This window comes from Salvelinus fontinalis, chromosome 3 (genome assembly GCF_029448725.1).
Source record: "Salvelinus fontinalis isolate EN_2023a chromosome 3, ASM2944872v1, whole genome shotgun sequence".
Taxonomy (NCBI): domain Eukaryota; kingdom Metazoa; phylum Chordata; class Actinopteri; order Salmoniformes; family Salmonidae; genus Salvelinus; species Salvelinus fontinalis.
Genome location: NC_074667.1, coordinates 39,861,691 through 39,881,371, shown reverse-complemented (window position 1 = coordinate 39,881,371; position 19,681 = coordinate 39,861,691).

Sequence of the window (19,681 nt, the reverse complement as noted above, 5' to 3'; positions counted from 1 at the left end):
TCCTTGGTGTGTGGGCTGACTCCAGCCTCACTTCCTGTTATAGAAATTAGCGGAACCTTGTCAACCTCCCCTCGCCATACCCACCCTGGAGGCGTCTGTAGGTGAGTGTGTGTGTGCAATTGTGCGTCTGTGTGAGTGTGCTTGCTTCTATGTGCTTATGCGTCTGTGTGTGTATGTGTACGTGTAAATGTGTGTGTGTGTATTTGTGTGAGTATTTGTGTGTCGTTTTCTCACACAATGGAGTCCACACGCAAACCAGCCCAGATGGAGCTACAATGGTAAAAGAGTAGCCTACACTCCAGTCTGGCCTTAACGCAGTCACACACCACACAATGCGTCGTCATGGTTCCTAACCATATCACCTCATACTGCCCGCCATATGAGAGAGTGTATTGTTATTTAACAAACCACAATTGCTTTTTTTTAAATAACAGACACCTTTATAAACAAACCTGTTATCCCACAACAGGCTGAAATAAATGTCTAACTGCTTTACACAGAACAACTCAACCCCAGAATATTGAGTTTGTAATGAGATATGGGTGCCCAACCAACATGCTTCTGGATGGAACTAGAAACGTATATTGTAGTTAGAACATATGATTCTCTGCCCAATAGCTAATTGTGGCTGTACTATTTTGGCATGGGTGTCTAATGAATTCCTGATGTATTTGGGTTGTGCAGGGTTCAGTGCCATGTCCAGAGTATTTTATATTTTTACCTTTATGAAGATAGGAAACAGAATGGATTGGTGGAGGAGAGGTGAGGAAGAGAGGGAGCTTAGGGAGGTATAGTGTGAGAGTGGTAGGTATATAGACGGCAAAACCACCAGCGTTAAATCAACACTGACAGTGTTAAATGTAACACTGGGCCGGTGTAACAGTCCTGACCTATTTATGTTAGTTTTTATGTGTTTATGGTCAGGGCATGTGTTTTGGGTGGGCAGTCTATGTTATCTGTTTCTATGTTGGTTTCGGTTTGCCTGGTATGGCTCTTGATTAGAGGCAGGTGGTTTGCATTTTCCTCTAATCAAGAGTCATATTTAGGTAGGGCATTCTCACTGTTTGTTTGTGGGTGATTGTCTCCTGTGATGTCTTCGTTGTGTTCGATGTATTCACTTTTGGAGCTGTTTGGCTGTTCGTATGTTTCGATGTCCGTTCCTGTTCGTGAGTTTACGTTTGTCCATGTAAGTTTATGTTCAGGTTGCGTGTACGTCGTTTTCTTATTTTGTAGTTTGTTAAAGTGTTTGTTTTCGTGTCATCAGTTTTCGTATTAATAAAAAAAGATGGCATATTTCCCTGACTCCGCATATTGGTCTGAAGATCCTTCTCTCCTCACCTCTTCCGAGGATGAGGAAAGCGACAGCTCTTACAGAATCACCCACCAAAATACAGAGACCAAGCGGTATGGGAATGCTCGACGGAGCAACAAGGACTTTTGGACTTGGGAGGAGATCCTGTCTGGTAGAGGACCCTGGGCGCAAACTGGAGAATATCGCTGCTCTCGTGAGAAGAGTGAGGCAGCCACAGCCCAGGAGCGCTGGTATGAGGAGGCAGCTAGGAGACGTGGATGGAAGCCGGAGAATCAAGCTCGTAACCGGAATTATGAGGGGACTCGTCTTGCACGGAAGCCCGAAAAGCCCGTGAGTAACTCCCAAAAATTTCTTGGGGGGGGGGCTAAAGGGTAGTGGGCCAAGGGCAGGTAGGAGACCTGCGCCCACTTCCCAGGCTAACCGTGGAGAGCGGGAGTACGGGCAGACACCGTGTTACGCAGTAGAGCGCACGGTGTCTCCTGTACGTGTGCATAGCCCAGTGCGGGTTATTCCACCTCCCCGCACTGGTAGGGCTAGATTGGGCATTGAGCCAGGTGTCATGAGGCCGGCTCAACGCGTCTGGTCTCCAGTGCGTCTCCTCGGGCCGGCATACATGGCACCTGCCTTACGCATGGTTTCCCCGGTTCGCCTACACAGCCCGGTGCGGGTTATTCCACCTCCCCGTACTGGGCGGGCGACCGGGAGCATTCAACCAGGTAAGGTTGGGCAGGCTCAATGCTCAAGAGAGCCAGTACGCCTGCACGGTCCGGTATTTCCGGCGCCACCTCCCCGCCCCAGCCTAGTACCTACAGTGCCTATATTACGCACTAGGCTACCAGTGCATTTCCAGAGCCCTGTTCCTCCTCCACGCACTCTCCCTATAGTGCGTGTATCCAGTTCGGTGCCTCCAGTTCCGGCCCCACGCACTAAGCCACCTGTGCGTCTCCCAAGTCCTGTACACACTGTCACTTCTCCCCGTACTAGTCCTGAGGTGCGTGCCCTCAGCCAGGTGCCACCAGTGCCGGTACCACGCACCAGGTATAGAGTACGCTTTGAGAGTTCAGTGTGCCCTGTCTCTGCTCCACGCACTAGTAGGAAGGTGCTTATCATTAGCCCGGTGCCTCCAGTTCCGGCACCACGCACCAGGTCTACAGTGCGCCGTATCCGGCCAGAGCCATCCGTCTCCCCAGCGCCATCTGAGCCATCCGTCTCCCCAGCGCCATCTGAGCCATCCGTCTCCCCAGCGCCATCTGAGCCATCCGTCTCCCCAGCGCCATCTGAGCCATCCGTCTCCCCAGCGCCATCTGAGTCATCCGTCTGCCAGGAGCCTGCAAAGCCGCCCGTCTGCCATGAGCCTGCAAAGCCGCCCGTCTGCCATGAGCCTACAGAGCCATCCGCCAGACAGGAGCCGCTAGAGCCGTCAGCCAGACAGGAGCCGCTAGAGCCGCCCGCCAGACAGGATCTGCCAGAGCCGCCAACCAGACAGGATCTGCCAGAGCCGCCAACCAGACAGGATCTGCCAGAGCCGCCAACCAGACAGGATCTGCCAGAGCCGCCAATCAGACAGGATCTGCCAGAGCCGCCAGCGAGCCATGAGCAGCCAGAGCCGTCAGAGAGCCATGAGCAGCCAGAGCCGTCAGAGAGCCATGAGCAGCCAGAGCCGTCAGAGAGCCATGAGCAGCCAGAGCCGTCAAAGAGCCATGAGCAGCCAGAGCCGTCAGTGAGCCATGAGCAGCCAGAGCCGTCAGAGAGCCATGAGCAGCCAGAGCCGTCAGAGCGCCATGAGCGTCGAGAGCCGTCAGCCTGCCATGAGCGTCGAGAGCCGTCAGCCTGCCATGAGCGTCGAGAGCCGTCAGCCTGCCATGAGCGTCGAGAGCCGTCAGCCTGCCATGAGCGTCGAGAGCCGTCAGTCTGCCATGAGCGTCGAGAGCCGTCAGCCTGCATGGACCTGCCAGAGCCGTCCAAACAGGACCTGCCAGAGTCCTTCAGCCGGGATCTGCCCCTTGTCCCGGTGTTGCCCCTTGTCCCGGTGCTGCCCCTTGTCCCGGTGCTGCCCCTTGTCCCGGTGCTGCCCCTTGTCCCGGTGCTGCCCCTTGTCCCGGTGCTGCCCCTTGTCCCGGTGCTGCCCCTTGTCCCGGTGCTGCCCCTTATTCCAGTGATGGTCCTTATCCTGGTGCTGCCCCTTGTTCTGGTGCTGCCCCTTGTCCCGGTGTTACCCCTTGTCCCGGTGCTGCCCCTTGTCCCGGTGCTAGCTGTTTATTTAGGGGAAGGTAGTGTTAGGGTGGTCAGTAGAAGGGGTAGAAAGAAGAGGGGAGTGACTATGGTGGTGCGGGGACAGCGTCCTGAGCCAGAACCACCACCGTGGTCAACTGCCCACCCGGACCCTCCCCTGGACTTTGTGCTGGTGCGCCCGGCGTTCGCACCTTGGGGGGGGGGTACTGTAACAGTCCTGACCTATTTATGTTAGTTTTTATGTGTTTATGGTCAGGGCATGTGTTTTGGGTGGGCAGTCTATGTTATCTGTTTCTATGTTGGTTTCGGTTTGCCTGGTATGGCTCTTGATTAGAGGCAGGTGGTTTGCATTTTCCTCTAATCAAGAGTCATATTTAGGTAGGACATTCTCACTGTTTGTTTGTGGGTGATTGTCTCCTGTGATGTCTTCGTTGTGTTCGATGTATTCACTTTTGGAGCTGTTTGGCTGTTCGTATGTTTCGATGTCCGTTCCTGTTCGTGAGTTTACGTTTGTCCATGTAAGTTTATGTTCAGGTTGCGTGTACGTCGTTTTCTTATTTTGTAGTTTGTTAAAGTGTTTGTTTTCGTGTCATCAGTTTTCGTATTAATAAAAAAAGATGGCATATTTCCCTGACTCCGCATATTGGTCTGAAGATCCTTCTCTCCTCACCTCTTCCGAGGATGAGGAAAGCGACAGCTCTTACAGCCGGTGCCTATAAGGGTCCAAACTTTTTAGTGTTGAATTAACACTCTGTTTAGTGCTGAAGCTATTACACTTCATCAGTGTCAGGGAATTAACATTTTTGGAGTTATGCAATAACACCTCATATAGTATTTTTAACCATTCCACCAAAAGGTCACGATCTCTTGACAAGGTTGTTCGTGTTGGATTAACAACTTTAAAATAATTTAATGCTACCTGCTCTTATGTGGGCTTATACAAAGACTTCAGAACTGGCAACAGACATGCTCAAACTTGAATTAACATCACCATAGACCACTTAAACTGGTACAACCCTTCCACTCACGGGTGGCCAAAAACAACAAATTGAAAGTCACATGTGCCTTGCCTTTTCGGATTGTAGAGTTACCACCCATGACTGTATTTGTTAGTGATAGAGACATGGTTGTGTGGACTTCACCAAGTGAGTTGCTACTGGAGGCAAATGTTATCATTAAAATTCAACTCTATAGGACAATAGATTAATAAGGCCTTACTTTGATGGCCAAGTTTTGCCCTAACACAGATGTGTTAGAACCCTCCTGGTATACAGGCCACATAAGGCCTAAAAGTCACATTATGCTGGCTTGCAAAGTGATGTGTAATTCCTTTTGGAATCCAGCCAGAGTTAGGATATCCAATAGTTGGCATCATTAGTCACCTGCAACCTGCATTCAGAAAGACTGTTATGGTTAGGAAGATTGTGAGGAGACTACCTAAAACATTTTAACTGGAAAAACATTTCAGTAACTGGTGCAATAAATCTTACTAACTATCTAATGTATGTTATCTTAGTGTAGGATAAGATTAATCAATCAATCAATGTACAGCCAAAAACACAGATTTTAAAAACAGTCCTGAACATGTCTACCTGCAGTAGAGCATGCTGGGAAATCTGTTAATGGTGGACATGGTTTTGATGGGACTGTTTTACTCTCCACAGAGTAAAACGGACACAATCACAGTCTCACACTCAACACTGGTTAATAACACCAACGCTGGGGTTCTATTACACCAATTAATGTAAATTAACAGAAATAATTTAACTCCTGAATCAACACCAGAAATGTCACACTGAAAAATCAACAAGGTAACACTGGCCAATTTGCTGTGTAGAAAGTAGTTCAGGACACCTGTTTAAATAATGCAGATACGAAGTTTACTGACTAGAAAGTAGTTTACTGACTAGAAAGAGACAGGACTCCAGCACATGCAGCTTCACTCTGGCAGCATGACTATAATGATCTGCTCATGCTCAACATATACATAGGTATAGAATATCAACCAATGAAATACATTCAAAAGATAAATCTCATATTGTGTAAAATCCAGCTGACCATTGTGTGTGTGTGTGTGTGTGTGTGTCTGCGTGTGGGCGCCTGTGTGTGCGTGCGTGTGCGTTTTGTGTGTGTGTGTGTGTGTGTGTGTGTGTGTGTGTGTGTGTGTGTGTGTGTGTGTGTGTGTGTGTGTGTGTGTGTGTGCGTGTGCGTGTGCGTGTGTGTGTGTAAGGAAAGCAGAAAAGACACTGCAGACTGGCACCAGGGTAAAGTAACAGCACCAGATTAGAGTGTAGTTCAAGTACTAATGGCCGTAGATCAGTAACTGGAACTGGGGTGTGGTACAGTACAATGTGTAACATGGAGAGGGGTGAGGAGGGTGAGGGTTCAGTACATGCACTAATAAACTCCAGTGTTTCTCCCCTCGTGGAAAAGATTCACATGACATTTCCATGTTTTGCACATGTGTTTTTGGAACAATTCACGTGACGATATTTCACATGAATTTTCATGTGGATTTTCACAGGTGATCGCATTACCTTTCAAATGAGATTTCACAGGTGATGCTCGGCAAACAAAACAAAGTCAATATGATACAAACAGTGCTTTGAACATAAATATTGACACACAACTACATTGTGTGTGTTCATTTTATACAGTAATGTATATTCAACATGTCCTTATTTGAGATTTGAACTCACAACCTTTTGATTCACTGCATTCCAATCATCCTGCTATGCCACCACATCTGTGTCAATACCTGGTTTCACCTGTATTCCTACCGTGTAGACTATAAAGTACATCTCAAGAAAAACGATTATATTCATCATAGTGATTCAGGTGTAACAATAAAGCAGACTAACATGCACCACCAACATCAGACATCTACACAGAAAACCCTCAAATTGCTGAAACAAGTAAATGTAATCAACGATGAGACAATAGTTAGAATAACTGACAGAGTAACTAAAATAGCACTGCACATAGCATCTCTTTTGCTCAGTGCAGAGATGTATTATAGGTATTGAATGTGTATTGGAATGCTACAGACGTTGTGGTGCATTAAGCAAATTACGGACTCCTCTTTAAATCTGCGTATTCCTCCAGGGCTTAGCTGTCCTGGATCTGCACAGCTCTGCCAGGGCCTGGGATCGGGAGAGACACTTAAGTGTTTTAGTACTATATCTCTTGAAACAATGATGAAAATAATCATGGCCTCTAAACCTTCAAGCTGCATACTGGATCATATTTCCAACTAAACTACTGTAAGAGCTGCTTCATGTGCTTGGCCCTCCTATGTTGAACATAATAAACGGCTCTCTATCCACCGGATGTGTACCAAACTCACTAAAAGTGGCAGTAATAAAGCCTCTCTTGAAAAAGCCAAACCTTAACCCGGAAAATATAAAAAACTATCGGCCTATATCGAATCTTCCATTCCTCTCAAAAAAAATTGAAAAAGCTGTTGCGCAGCAACTCACTGCCCTCCTGAAGACAAACAATGTATACGAAATGCTTCAGTCTGGTTTTAGACCCCATCATAGCACTGAGACTGCACTTGTGAAGGTGGTAAATGACCTTTTAATGGTGTCAGACCGAGGCTCTGCATCTGTCCTCGTGCTACTAGACCTTAGTGCTGCCTTTGACACCATCGATCACCACATTCTTTTGGAGAGACTGGAAACCCAAATTGGCCTACACGGACAAGTTCTGGCCTGGTTTAGATCTTATCTGTCGGAAAGATATCAGTTTGTCTCTGTGAATGGTTTGTCCTCTGACAAATCAACTGTACATTTCGGTGTTCCTCAAGGTTCCGTTTTAGGACCACTATTGTTTTCACTATATATTTTACCTCTTGGGGATGTTATTCGAAAACATAATGTTAACTTTCACTGCTATGCGGATGACACACAGCTGTACATTTCAATGGAACATGGTGAAGCCCCAAAATTGCCCTCGCTAGAAGCCTGTGTTTCAGACATAAGGAAGTGGATGGCTGAAAACTTTATACTTTTAAACTCGGACAAAACAGAGATGCTTGTTCTAGGTCCCAAGAAACAAAGAGATCTTCTGTTAAATCTGACAATTAATCTTGATGGTTGTAAAGTCGTTTCAAATAAAACTGTGAAGGACCTTGGCGTTACTCTTGACCCTGATCTCTCTTTTGACGAACATATCAAGACTGTTTCAAGGACAGCTTTTTTCCATCGACGTAACATTGCAAAAATCAGAAATTTTCTGTCCAAAAATGATGCAGAAAAATGTGTCCATGCATTTGTTACTTCTAGGTTAGACTACTGCAATGCTCTACTTTCCGGCTACCCGGATAAAGCACTAAATAAACTTCAGTTAGTGCTAAATACGGCTGCTAGAATCCTGACTAGAACCAAGAAATTTGATCATATTACTCCAGTGCTAGCTTCCCTACACTGGCTTCCCGTTAAGGCAAGGGCTGATTTCAAGGTTTTACTGTTAACCTATAAAGCGTTACATGGGCTTGCTCCTACCTATCTTTCCGAGTTGGTCCTGCCGTACATACCTACACGTACGCTACGGTCACAAGACGCAGGCCTCCTAATTGTCCCTAGAATTTCTAAGCAAACAGCTGGAGACAGGGCTTTCTCCTATAGATCTCCATTTTTATGGAACGGTCTGCCTACCCATGTGAGAGACGCAGACTCGGTCTCAACCTTTAAGTCTTTACTGAAGACTTATCTCTTCAGCAGGTCATATGATTGAGTGTAGTCTGGCCCAGGAGTGTGAAGGTGAACGGAAAGGCTCTGGAGCAACGAACCGCCCTTGCTGTCTCTGCCTGGCCGGTTCCCCTCTCTCCACTGGGATTCTCTGCCTCTAACCCTATTACAGGGGCTGAGTCACTGGCTTACTGGTGCTCTTTCAGGCCGTCCCTAGGAGGGGTGCGTCACTTGAGTGGGTTGAGTTACTGACGTGATCTTCCTGTCTGGGTTGGCGCCCCCCCTTGGTTTGTGCTGTGGTGGAGATCTTTGTGGGCTATACTCGGCCTTGTCTCAGGATTGTAAGTTGGTGGTTGAAGATATCACTCTAGTGGTGCGGGGGCTGTGCTTTGGCAAAGTGGGTGGGGTTATATCCTTCCTGTTTGGCCCTGTCCGGGGGTATCATCGGATGGGGCCACAGTGTCTCCTGACCCCTCGTGTCTCAGCCTCCAGTATTTATGCTGCAGTAGTTTATGTGTCGGGCGGCTAGGGTCAGTTGGATATATCTGGAGTACTTCTCCTGTCTTATCCAGTGTCCTGTGTGAATTTAAGTATGCTCTCTCTAATTCTCTCCTTCTCTCTTTCTTTCTCTCTCTTGGAGAACCTGAGCCCTAGGACCATACGTCAGGACTACCGGGCATGATGACTCCTTGCTGTCCCCAGTCCACCTGGCCTTGCTGCTGTTCCAGTTTCAACTGTTCTGCCTGCGGTTATGGAACCCCTACCTGTCCCAGACCTGCTGCTTTCAACTCTTAATGATCGGCTATGAAAACCCAACTGACATTTATTCCTGATTATTATTTGACCATGCTTGTCATTTATGAACATTTTGAAAATCTTGGCTCTCTCTAATTCTCTCCTTCTCTCTTTCTTTCTCTCTCTCGGAGGACCTGAGCCATAGGACCATACGTCAGGACTACCGGGCATGATGACTCCTTGCTGTTCCCAGTCCACCTGGCCTTGCTGCTATTCCAGTTTCAACTGTTCTGCCTGCGGTTATGGAAACCCTACCTGTCCCAGACCTGCTGTTTTCAACTCTTAATGATCGGCTATGAAAAGCCAACTGACATTTATTCCTGATTATTATTTGACCATGCTTGTCACTTATGAACATTTTGAACATCTTGGCCATGTTCTGTTATAATCTCCACACGGCACAGCCAGAAGAGAACTGGCCACCCCTCATAGCCTGGTTCCTCTCTAGGTTTCTTCCTAGGTTTTGGCCTTTCTAGGGAGTTTTTCCTAGCCACCGTGCTTCTACACCTGCATTGCTTGCTGTTTGGGGTTTTAGGCTGGGTTTCTGTACAGCACTTCGAGATATTAGCTGATGTACGAAGGGCTATATAAAATAAACTTGATTCGATTTGATGATTAGAAATGTGTACCTCAAATCCAAAGGTTGTGAGTTCAAGTCCCAGGTGGGGTCATACTTTGGCTGAACAGCGATAACAAATGAAATTGCACTTATAATACATCTAAGTCTTCCAAAAACACACGTTTTCACGTGTGAAATGTTCCAAAAAAACATGATTTAACATGTTAAATGTGAAGTGTTCCAAAAACACGTTTTCTAATGTCAAATGACACGTGCAAAGAGTTCCAAATATAAGTTATCACATGTGAAATGTCACCTGAAGTGTTCCTGAAACATGATTTCACATGAAATTCATGTGTTTTTTCTATGAAAGTCTATCCAGTGCGATTGTGCCTGGGCCATGGGTCGCGTTGTCATGGCGATCTGTTAACTTTTCTACCCAGAGAGCACTGAGGCTGTGTTTCTCTAAAGTAAGCATCTTCTTAAATGACAATAAAAACACAATAACATGGTGTAAATTAACAGTTTGATCGTGTTTGTTTCACAATGTATCCAGTTCAATGGTGGATGAGCTTCCTGTGTGTGTTTGTCCCGGTGTGCGTGCAAGAGGATGTGTGAAAATATCCTTATGCATATTTACATGTAAGCAAAAATTGTACATGTGAATAATAAGTACAGTTGAAGACAGAAGTTTACATTCACTTAGGTTGGAGTCATTAAAACTCATTTTTCAACCACTCCAAAAATGTCTTGTTAACAAACTATAGTTTTGGCAAATCTGTTAGGACATCTACTTTGTGCATGACACAAGTCATTTTTCCAACAATTGTTCACAGACAGATTATTTCACTTATAATTCACTGTATCACAATTCCAGTGGGTCAGGAGTTTACATACACTAAGTTGACTGTGCCTTTAAACAGCTTGGAAAATTCCAGAGTGATGTCATGGCTTTAGAAGCTTCTGATAGGCTAATTGACACCATTTGAGTCAATTGGAGGTGTACCTATGGATGTATTTCAAGGCCTACTGTACCTTCAAACTCAGTGCCTCTTTGTTTGACATCATGTGAAAATCAAAAGAAATGAACGAAAATCTCAGAAAATAAATTGTAGACCTCCACAATTTCCAAACGCCTGAAGGTACCACGTTCATCTGTACAAACAATAGTACGCAAATATAAACACCATGGGACCACGCAGCCGTCATACCGCTCAGAAAGGAGACGCGTTCTGTCTCCTGGAAATGAACATACTTTGGGGCGAAAAGTGCAAATCAATCCCAGAACAACAGCAAAGGACCTTGTGAAGATGCTGGAGGAAACAGGTACAAAAGTATCTATATCTGTCACGACTTCCGCAGAAGTCGGTCCCTCTCCTTGTTCGGGCGGCGTTCGGCGGTCGACGTCACCAGCCTTCTTGCCATCGCCGATCCACTTTTTATTTTCCATTTGTTTTGTCTTTGTTTTACACACCTGGTTTCAATTCCCCAATTACATGTTCATTATTTAGCCCTCTGATTTCTCCATGGTTTTTGTGCGTGATTGTTTTATGTATGTTTGGTCCGTTATTGTGGGCTCGGCATTACGGCATGTTATTGGATGTTATTGGAATATTTGAGTAAAGTTACTTGTGTTACTCATCTCTGCTGTCCTGCGCCTGACTCCTCTGCACCAGCTAAACCCAGACCATTACAGAATCACGCTGGATGCAGACATCGAGCAGGCGTACTGTACAGAGCCCACTCCCCTCCAGTGTCCAGCTGGGCGTCTGTACGTTCCGTCTGCTGTCCGCGACCGTTTGATCTATTGGACCCACACGTCACCCTCCACTGGTCATCCTGGCAGCTGTCTTAGTGGGAAGTACTGGTGGTCCACATTGACCAAGGACGTGAGGGTTTATGTTTCCTCCTGCTCGGTGGGCGCCCAGTGCAAGGCCACTAGGCACCTGCCCAGAGGGTAGTTACAGCCCTCACCCGTTCCACAACGGCCGTGGTCGCACCTATCGGTGGACTTCCTCACGGATCTTCCTCCCTCACTGGGTAACACCACGATCCTGGTCTTTGTGGATCGGTTCTCTAAGTCCTGCCGTTTCCTTCCTTTGCCCGGTCTGCCTACGGCCCTACAGACTGCGGAGGCTCTGTTAACACATGTCTTTCGGCACTACGGGGTACCTGAGGATATAGTGTCTGATCGAGGTCCTCAGTTCACGTCAAGGGTCTGGATGTGGAATGGAATGTCTGGGGGGTCTCGGTCAGCCTTACCTCGGCAGCTGTCATACCGCTCAGGAAGGAGACGCATTCTGTCTCCTAGAGATAAACATACTTTGGGGCGAAAAGTGCAAATCAATCCCAGAACAACAGCAAAGGACCTTGTGAAGATGCTGGAGGAAACAGGTACAAAAGTATCTATATCTGTCACAACTTCCGCCGAAGTCGATCCCTCTCTTTGTTCAGGCGCCGTTCGGCCGTCGACGTCACCGGCCTTCTAGCCATCGCCGATCCACTTTTAATTTTCCATTTGTTTTGTCTTTGTTTTACACACCTGGTTTCAATTCCAGAATTACATGTTCATTATTTAACCCTCTGATTTCTCCATGGTTTTTGTGCGTGATTGTTTTATGTATGTTTGGTCCGTTATTGTGGGCTCGGTATTAAGACATGTTATTGGATGTTATTGGAATATTTGAGTAAAGTTACGTGTGTTACTCATCTCTGCTGTCCTGCGCCTGACTCCTCTGCACCAGCTAAACCCAGACCATTATAATATCCACAGTAAAACAAGTCTTATATCGACATAACCTGAAAGGCCGCTCAGCAAGGAAGAAGCCACTGCTCCAAAACCGCCATAGAAAAGACAGACTACGGTTTGCAATTGCACATGGGGACAAAGATCGTACTTTTTGGAGAAATGTCCTCTGGTCTGATGAAACAAAAATAGAACTATTTGGCCATAATGACAATCGTTATGTTTGGAGGATAAAGGGGGAGGCTTGCAAGCCGAAGAACACCTTCCCAACCGTGAAGCACGGGGGTGGCAGCTTCATGTTGTAGGGGTGCTTTGCTGCAGGAGGGACTGGTGCACTTCACAAAATAGATGGCATCATGAGGTAGGGAAATTATGTGGATATATTGAAGCAACATCTCAAGACATCAGTCAGGAAGTTAAAGCTTGGTCGCAAATGGGTCTTCCGAATGGACAATGAACACAAGCATACTTCCAAAGTTGTGGCAAAATGGCTTAAGGACAACAAAGTCAAGGTATTGGAGTGGCCATCACAAAGCCCTGACATTAATCCCATAGAACATTTGTGGGCAGAACTGAAAAAGTGTGAGCGAGCAAGGAGGCCTAAAAACCTGACACAGTTACATCAACTCTGTCAGGAGGAGTGGTCCAAAATTCACCCAACTTATTGTGGGAAGCTTGTGGAAGGTTACCCGAAACGTTTGACCCTTGTTAAACAATTTAAAGGCAGTGCTACCAAATATTGATTGAGTGTATGTAAACTTCTGACCCACTGGGAATGTGATGAAAGAAATTAAAGCTGAAATCATTCTCTCTACTATTATTCTGACATTTCACATTCTTAATGTAAAGTGATGATCCTAACTGACCTAAGACTGAATGTTTACTAGGATTAAATGTCAGGAATTGTGAAAAATTGAGTTCAAATGTATTTGGCTAAGTTGTATGTAATCTTCCGACTTCAACTGTATGTGTATGTGTGTGGGCTTTTCTGATTTGATTGTATGCTCCTTGCAGTCTGAAGGAGTTGTTTATGTGTCATTTGGTGTGAAACAGTTCCTGTTTATATTTGTAAAAGAATTGCATATAAAAAAATATTGATGTATATATACTTACTTTTTTACGCCAGATACAAACGTATACATACGAACAACAACTTACAGATGCACACAAACAATGACTACATCTCATCTGCCCAGATCTGCTTGCTCACACCCCCATCCCTAGTGCCTACATTATTGTTTGTCACTTCGCCTTAAATTGTACCAACTTGCTATTTCAATAATAAATTATTTGATTTTCCCATTGTTGGCGGATTGATTGATTTCCAAGTTTTTGGTATACGTTTTTTTCAAGGTGAGCGATGAGAAGAGAATTGTCCAACCCATTGGGTGTCTCAATACATCCCCGTATGCCTTGTCTTGAAATATGCAGCCAGATGGATTAAAAGTAAGTTTACATTGTAGTACTTCGGACAGCCAACTTCCTAGCTCCGACCATAACTTTTGAACTTCATAGCATTCCCAGAAAGTATGGATTATTGACTCATTATTAGTTTTACACTTAAGACATGTGTGTTTGTTATAACCTAAGATTTGTTTAATAGTTATATGAGGTTAATCAGACACAGTGTGTTCTCATGCCATCTCTACTTGTACACGCTTTCAATCACACACTGAGCCCTGATGATTATGTTATGATAACTATAGGTTTGTGTACGGCTGGGTAAGATGGAAGAGGTAAGGTTGACCTGACTGGCTTGGTCCAATGTGATTGGTTGAGCTTGGACTGGTTCTGCCCTCAGTGAGGCCTGGGCTGTCATAAAGTCTGATGGTTACACAGTCAGCACATTGTGCTCCATACTGCCCCCCTCACCACCTCACCCCTTTACCCCTTCTCTGTTCATAGTTTGGTAACATGGCATGGAGGGGGGAGGAAGAGGGAGGCTATCTCCTCCACTGATCAGCAGGTCATGAGAGAGCCTGAAAAGGGAGTTAAATAGAGAGATGTCTACAGTCTACAGAGAAATGGGTTGCAGAGTCAGAGAATGAGACAGAGAGGTATATTTATGTACTGTTGTGTTTCAGATATAGGCCTCTTTTCTCACACACTGACTCTCTTTCTCTTCTTTCACTCTCTCCCTTTCTCTCTCTGTTTGCCTGCATTCCACAGGAATATCACAGTCTTGTTTGACTGCCTGCCAAGGGAACTTCTCAAATAGCTCTCTCCTCTCTTTTACTGTCTCTTTCTCCCTCTCTCCTTCTCTCTCTCTCTCTTCCGTCCTTTATTTCCAGACACCCCTCCACATACACTATCTCTATCCACCTCCGTTCACTCTGAAGGGACTCTAATGTCACCGTGATGACCTGTGATGTCAGTCACCATGGTGACAGGAGCAGCTGAGGGAGGACTATCTTAGACAGACATAGAGTTTTTTTCTCTTCACGATAGTTGTGTAGTCTAAAATGGAAAATATGTGTTTTTTACATGGGGAGTAGTGCTATGGGCCAATGTCCCAGTTCTGGAGTTATCCTTGTGATGTCTGGGTTTCAGCTGACCCCTGACATCTGCTCCTCCCTCCTGGTGCACAAAACTGTCAATCATTTTCCTCAGAAATGGATATCCTATAATGTTGTCATTGATGTCAACTGCAACAAGTGAAGTGACTTTTATAGTGACTAACTTAAAGTTTTCCTGGTCAGGTCATGTGGGCTGGCCCTTACTTTGGCTTGAGTTGACATTTATGAGTGCAGTGTGTGATCGTTAAAAGAGGTTAAAGGGTTGGGCGAGTGTCTTATCTTAAGGCTCCTTGAAATGTTGCAGCACTAAATGGCAGCAGTGTTTTCTGTCCACACAAAATGTATTTTAAGTCGTTGACAAAACATGTTCATTGTGTGGGGTATTATAAGGGACAATGCATCAGAAGGCTGTGGCCACAGCAACAATAGCAGATGTGTGTGTGTGTCAGTGTGTGTGTGTGTGTGTGTGTGTGTGTGTGTGTGTGTGTGTGTGTGTGTGTGTGTGTGTGTGTGTGTGTGTGTGTGTGTGTGTGTGTGTGTGTGTGTGTGTGTGTGTGTGTGTGTGTGTGTGTGTGTGTGTGTGTGTGTGGAGAAGCGGTAGTTCAGCTCTGTCATGTATTGCACAGTGACAGTGTGGTCTGTCCTTCAAGCCGCAGGATATGATGTTCTCTGTCTATCGCTGTCTGTCTTTGTTTCCCTCCTTTTCTCTCGTTACTCACAATCCATGTCTCCAGTTTCTCTTGGCCTGGTTTTGCTCCCCCGCCCTCTGTGTGTATACGGTCTGTGTACGTGTTGATGTGTGTGTGTGATGTTGTGCATATACTGTATGTGCGTGTGTGTATACAGTATCTTCAGAAAGTATTCAGAAAGGGTGGGAATACTTATGTCAATTAGATATTTCTGTATTTTATTTTCAATAAATATGCAAACATTTCTAAACACATGCTTTCACTTTGTGATTATGGGTTATTGTGTGTAGATGGGTGAGAAAAAAATATTGAATACATTTTGAATTAAGGCTGTAACACCCACAAATGTGGATGGAATTAGTCGAGGAGTATGTGATTTGCATGTATCTGTGTATTTGCAATCAGTTTACAAGCTCTCTATCTCACTGTGTGTAGTGAGTGGGGGAAGGTTACTTGCAGTAGATGCTGTGAGTGTTAGATACTTGGTCATATTATTAGTAATATTGCATGTAATGATATTGTAACTAACGACAGAGATGGTAACCTATGATAACAGCGATAACGCTGAGAACAACGCCCTGTTGATCCATGAGAGGTCACAAGGGGTCAGTGTGTGTGTGATGTCAGAGGCACTGCTGGCGCCCATCCAGGTGCTGGAAGGGTTAAAGTGGCACAGCTCAGAAATGTAAAAAAGAAAAGCAATAAGGGGGAGAGGAAATGAAAGAGCAGCACGATGGAGGCTGATAAGAGGAGCAGCCGTCAGAATGGCAATCAGCCCAAATTAAAGGGAGCGAAAGACAGAGAGATAGATAAGGAGATAGAGAAGTGGGAAATGTGTGGATGTGAGGTTTGTTGGGAAGATAAGGCAAGACTGAGTGTCAAAAGCAACGTGTGAGACTCACATAAAATGTAGATGATGTTCGGCCATTTACGTATCGGACATAAAGAGATCCTCCAACATGAAACACACACAACACACACACGTATTTCAACACAAAGAGAACACGCACTTACCTAGCAGGCTTGGAGTCAGTTGAGAAACCGTTCTGTGTTTTTGCATGCGTATGGCGTGCACACGCATGCTTGTACAGTGCCTTCAGAAAGTATTCATACTTCTTGACTTATTCCACATTTTGTTGTGTTACAGCTTGAGTTTAAAATGGATGAAATAAACATTTTCTCACTCATCTACAGACAATACCCCATAATGACGATGTTAAATCATGTTTTAACATTTCTTGGGAATGAAATACACAAATACAGTATCTCATTTACATACAGTTGAAGTCGGAAGTTTACATTCACTTCAGTTGGAGTCATTGTAACTCGTTTTTCAACCACTCTAAAAATATCTTGTTAACAAACTATAGTTTTGGCAAATCAGTTAGGACATCTACTTTGTGCATGACACAAGTCATTTTTCCAACAGATGTTTACAGACAGATTTTTTCACTTATAATTCACTGCATCACAATTTGCAGTGGGTCAGAAGTTTACATACACTAAGTTGACTGTGCCTTTAAACAGCTTGGAAAATTCCAGAAAGTGATGTCATGGCTTTAGAAGCTTCTGATAGGCTAATTTACATAATTTCAGTCAATTGGAGGTATACCTGTGGATGTATTTCAAGGCCTACCTTCAAACTCAGTGCCTTTTTGCTTGACATCATGGGAAAATAAAAACAAATCAGCTAAGACCTCAGAAAAACAATGTAGACCTCCACAAGTCTGGTTCATCCTTGGGAGCAATTTCCAAACGCCTGAAGGTACCACGCTCATCTGTACAAACAATAGTACGCAAGTATAAACACCATGGGACCATGCAGCCGTCATATCGCTCAGGAAGGAGACGCGTTCTGTCTCCTAGAGACAAATGTACTTTGGTGCGAAAACTGCAAATCAATCCCAGAACAACAGCAAAGGACCTTGTGAAGATGCTGGAGGAAACAGGTACAAAAGTATCTATATCCACAGTAAAGCGAGTCCTATATCGACATAACCTGAAAGGCCGCTCAGCAAGGAAGAAGCCACTGCTCCAAACCCGTCATAAAAAAGCCAGACTACGGTTTGCAACTGCACATGGGGACAAAGATCGTACTTTTTGGAGAAATGTCCTCTGGTCTGATGAAACAAAATTAGAACTGTTTGGCCATAATGACCATTGTTATTTTTGGAGGTAAAAGGGGGAGGCTTGCAAGCCGAAGAACACCATCCCAACCGTGAAGCACTGGGGTGGCAGCATCATGTTGTGGGGGTGCTTTTCTGCAAGAACGACTGGTGCACTTCACAAAATAGATGGCCTCACGAGGAGGAAAAAGTATGTGGATACATTGAAGCAACATCTCAAGACATCAGTCAGGAAGTTAAAGCTTGGCCGCAAATTGGTCTTCCAAATGGACAATGACCCCAAGCATACTTCCAAAGTCGTGGCAAAAGGGCTTAAGGACAACAAAGTCATGGTGTTGGAGTGGCAATCACAAAGCCCTGACCTCAATCCCATAAACAATTTATGGGCAGAACTGAAAAAGTGTGTGTGAGCAAGGAGGCCTACAAACCTGACTCAGTTACACCAGCTCTGTCAGGAGGAATGTTCCAAAATTCACCCAACTTATTGTGGGAAGCTTGTGGAAGGCTACCTGAAACGTTTGACCCAAGTTAAACAATGCAAAGGCAATGCTACCAAATGCTAATTGACTACATGTAAACTTCTGATCCACTGGCAACCGGATTAAATAAATAAAAGCTGAAATAAATCATTCTCTCTACTATTATTCTGATATTTCACATTCTTAAAATAAAGTGGTGATCCTAATTGGCCTAAGACAGGGACTTTTTACATGGATTAAATGTCAGGAATTGTGAAGAACTGAGTATAAATGTATTTGGCTAAGGTGCATGTAAACTTTTGACTTCATCTGTAACTTTTCACACCCCTGAGCTAATACATGTGAGAATCACCTTTGGCAGCGATAACAGCTGTGATTCTTTCTGGGTAAGTCTCTAAGACTCTAAGGCACACCTGGATTGAACAATATTTGCACATTATTCATTTAAAATTGTGTGTGTGTGTGTGTGTGTGTGTGTGTGTGTGTGTGTGTGTGTGTGTGTGTGTGTGTGTGTTTCATTTGAGTGATCATTAGTTTGGCTAGCAGTCATTTCCAGAGCAGAGATAGAGAACAGGATATCAATGATGTGATCTGCCTGGGGGAGATAAGAGATGCAGAATTCGCTGCTGTTGCAACATCTGAGCAGCGACACACACAGCAGGCAGGCAGGCCTAGCTGTGTTTGGAGATGATCCCTCATCGATACCACTGCAAAGCCAACCCTGCTGCATTACATCCAATCAGCCAACCTCTCTACACCACTCTAACCCAGCACTCATATAATCCTTACCTCACCCTCTCGCTCTCTCTCCCGCTCTGTCTCTGTCTGTCTCTGTCTCTCTCTCTTTCTCCAGTGTTTGGTCTTAGGTCAGTGGGGCCTCTCATCTGATATGTACTCTGCTCTGCAGGTCACACAGAGGTCAAGTGAGCTATGATACTACAACACATCCCTCTGTTTCACATCTTTTTATGTGATTAGCTCTAATGATTTCAAGTCTATTACCCTGACAGAACACTGCAGAATGACAGAATGCCAACAGAATAGAATGGAAGGTAATGTAAACAGCAAGTAAACAAAGACCTTAGGTAAACATTTCTGCAGAGTGTTAATAGTGAGTGGTTTGTTGCCTGCTGGAAGTATAGATAGAGCGATAGAGAAAGAGAGAGTGAGTGAGGGAAAGAAAGAAAGAAAGAGAATGAGAGAGAAGTCTCCATGGACAGATGCAGTGATAACATGTTTTATTTCAGTGGACCCGGCTAAATCCCCTGATGAGATGCAACAACAGGCCGGCAGAGAGAGGCCTTCAGATAGCCACATGGATCAGCGTCAGATTGGTGCTATCGCACTAATCTACCCTCACACACACACACACACACACACACACACACACACACACACACACACACACACACACACACACACACACACACACACACACACACACACACACACACACACACACACACACACACACACACACACACACACACAGTGAGTGAGACGGGGAGAGTGTGTGGGGAGTATGGTCGGGTTGGT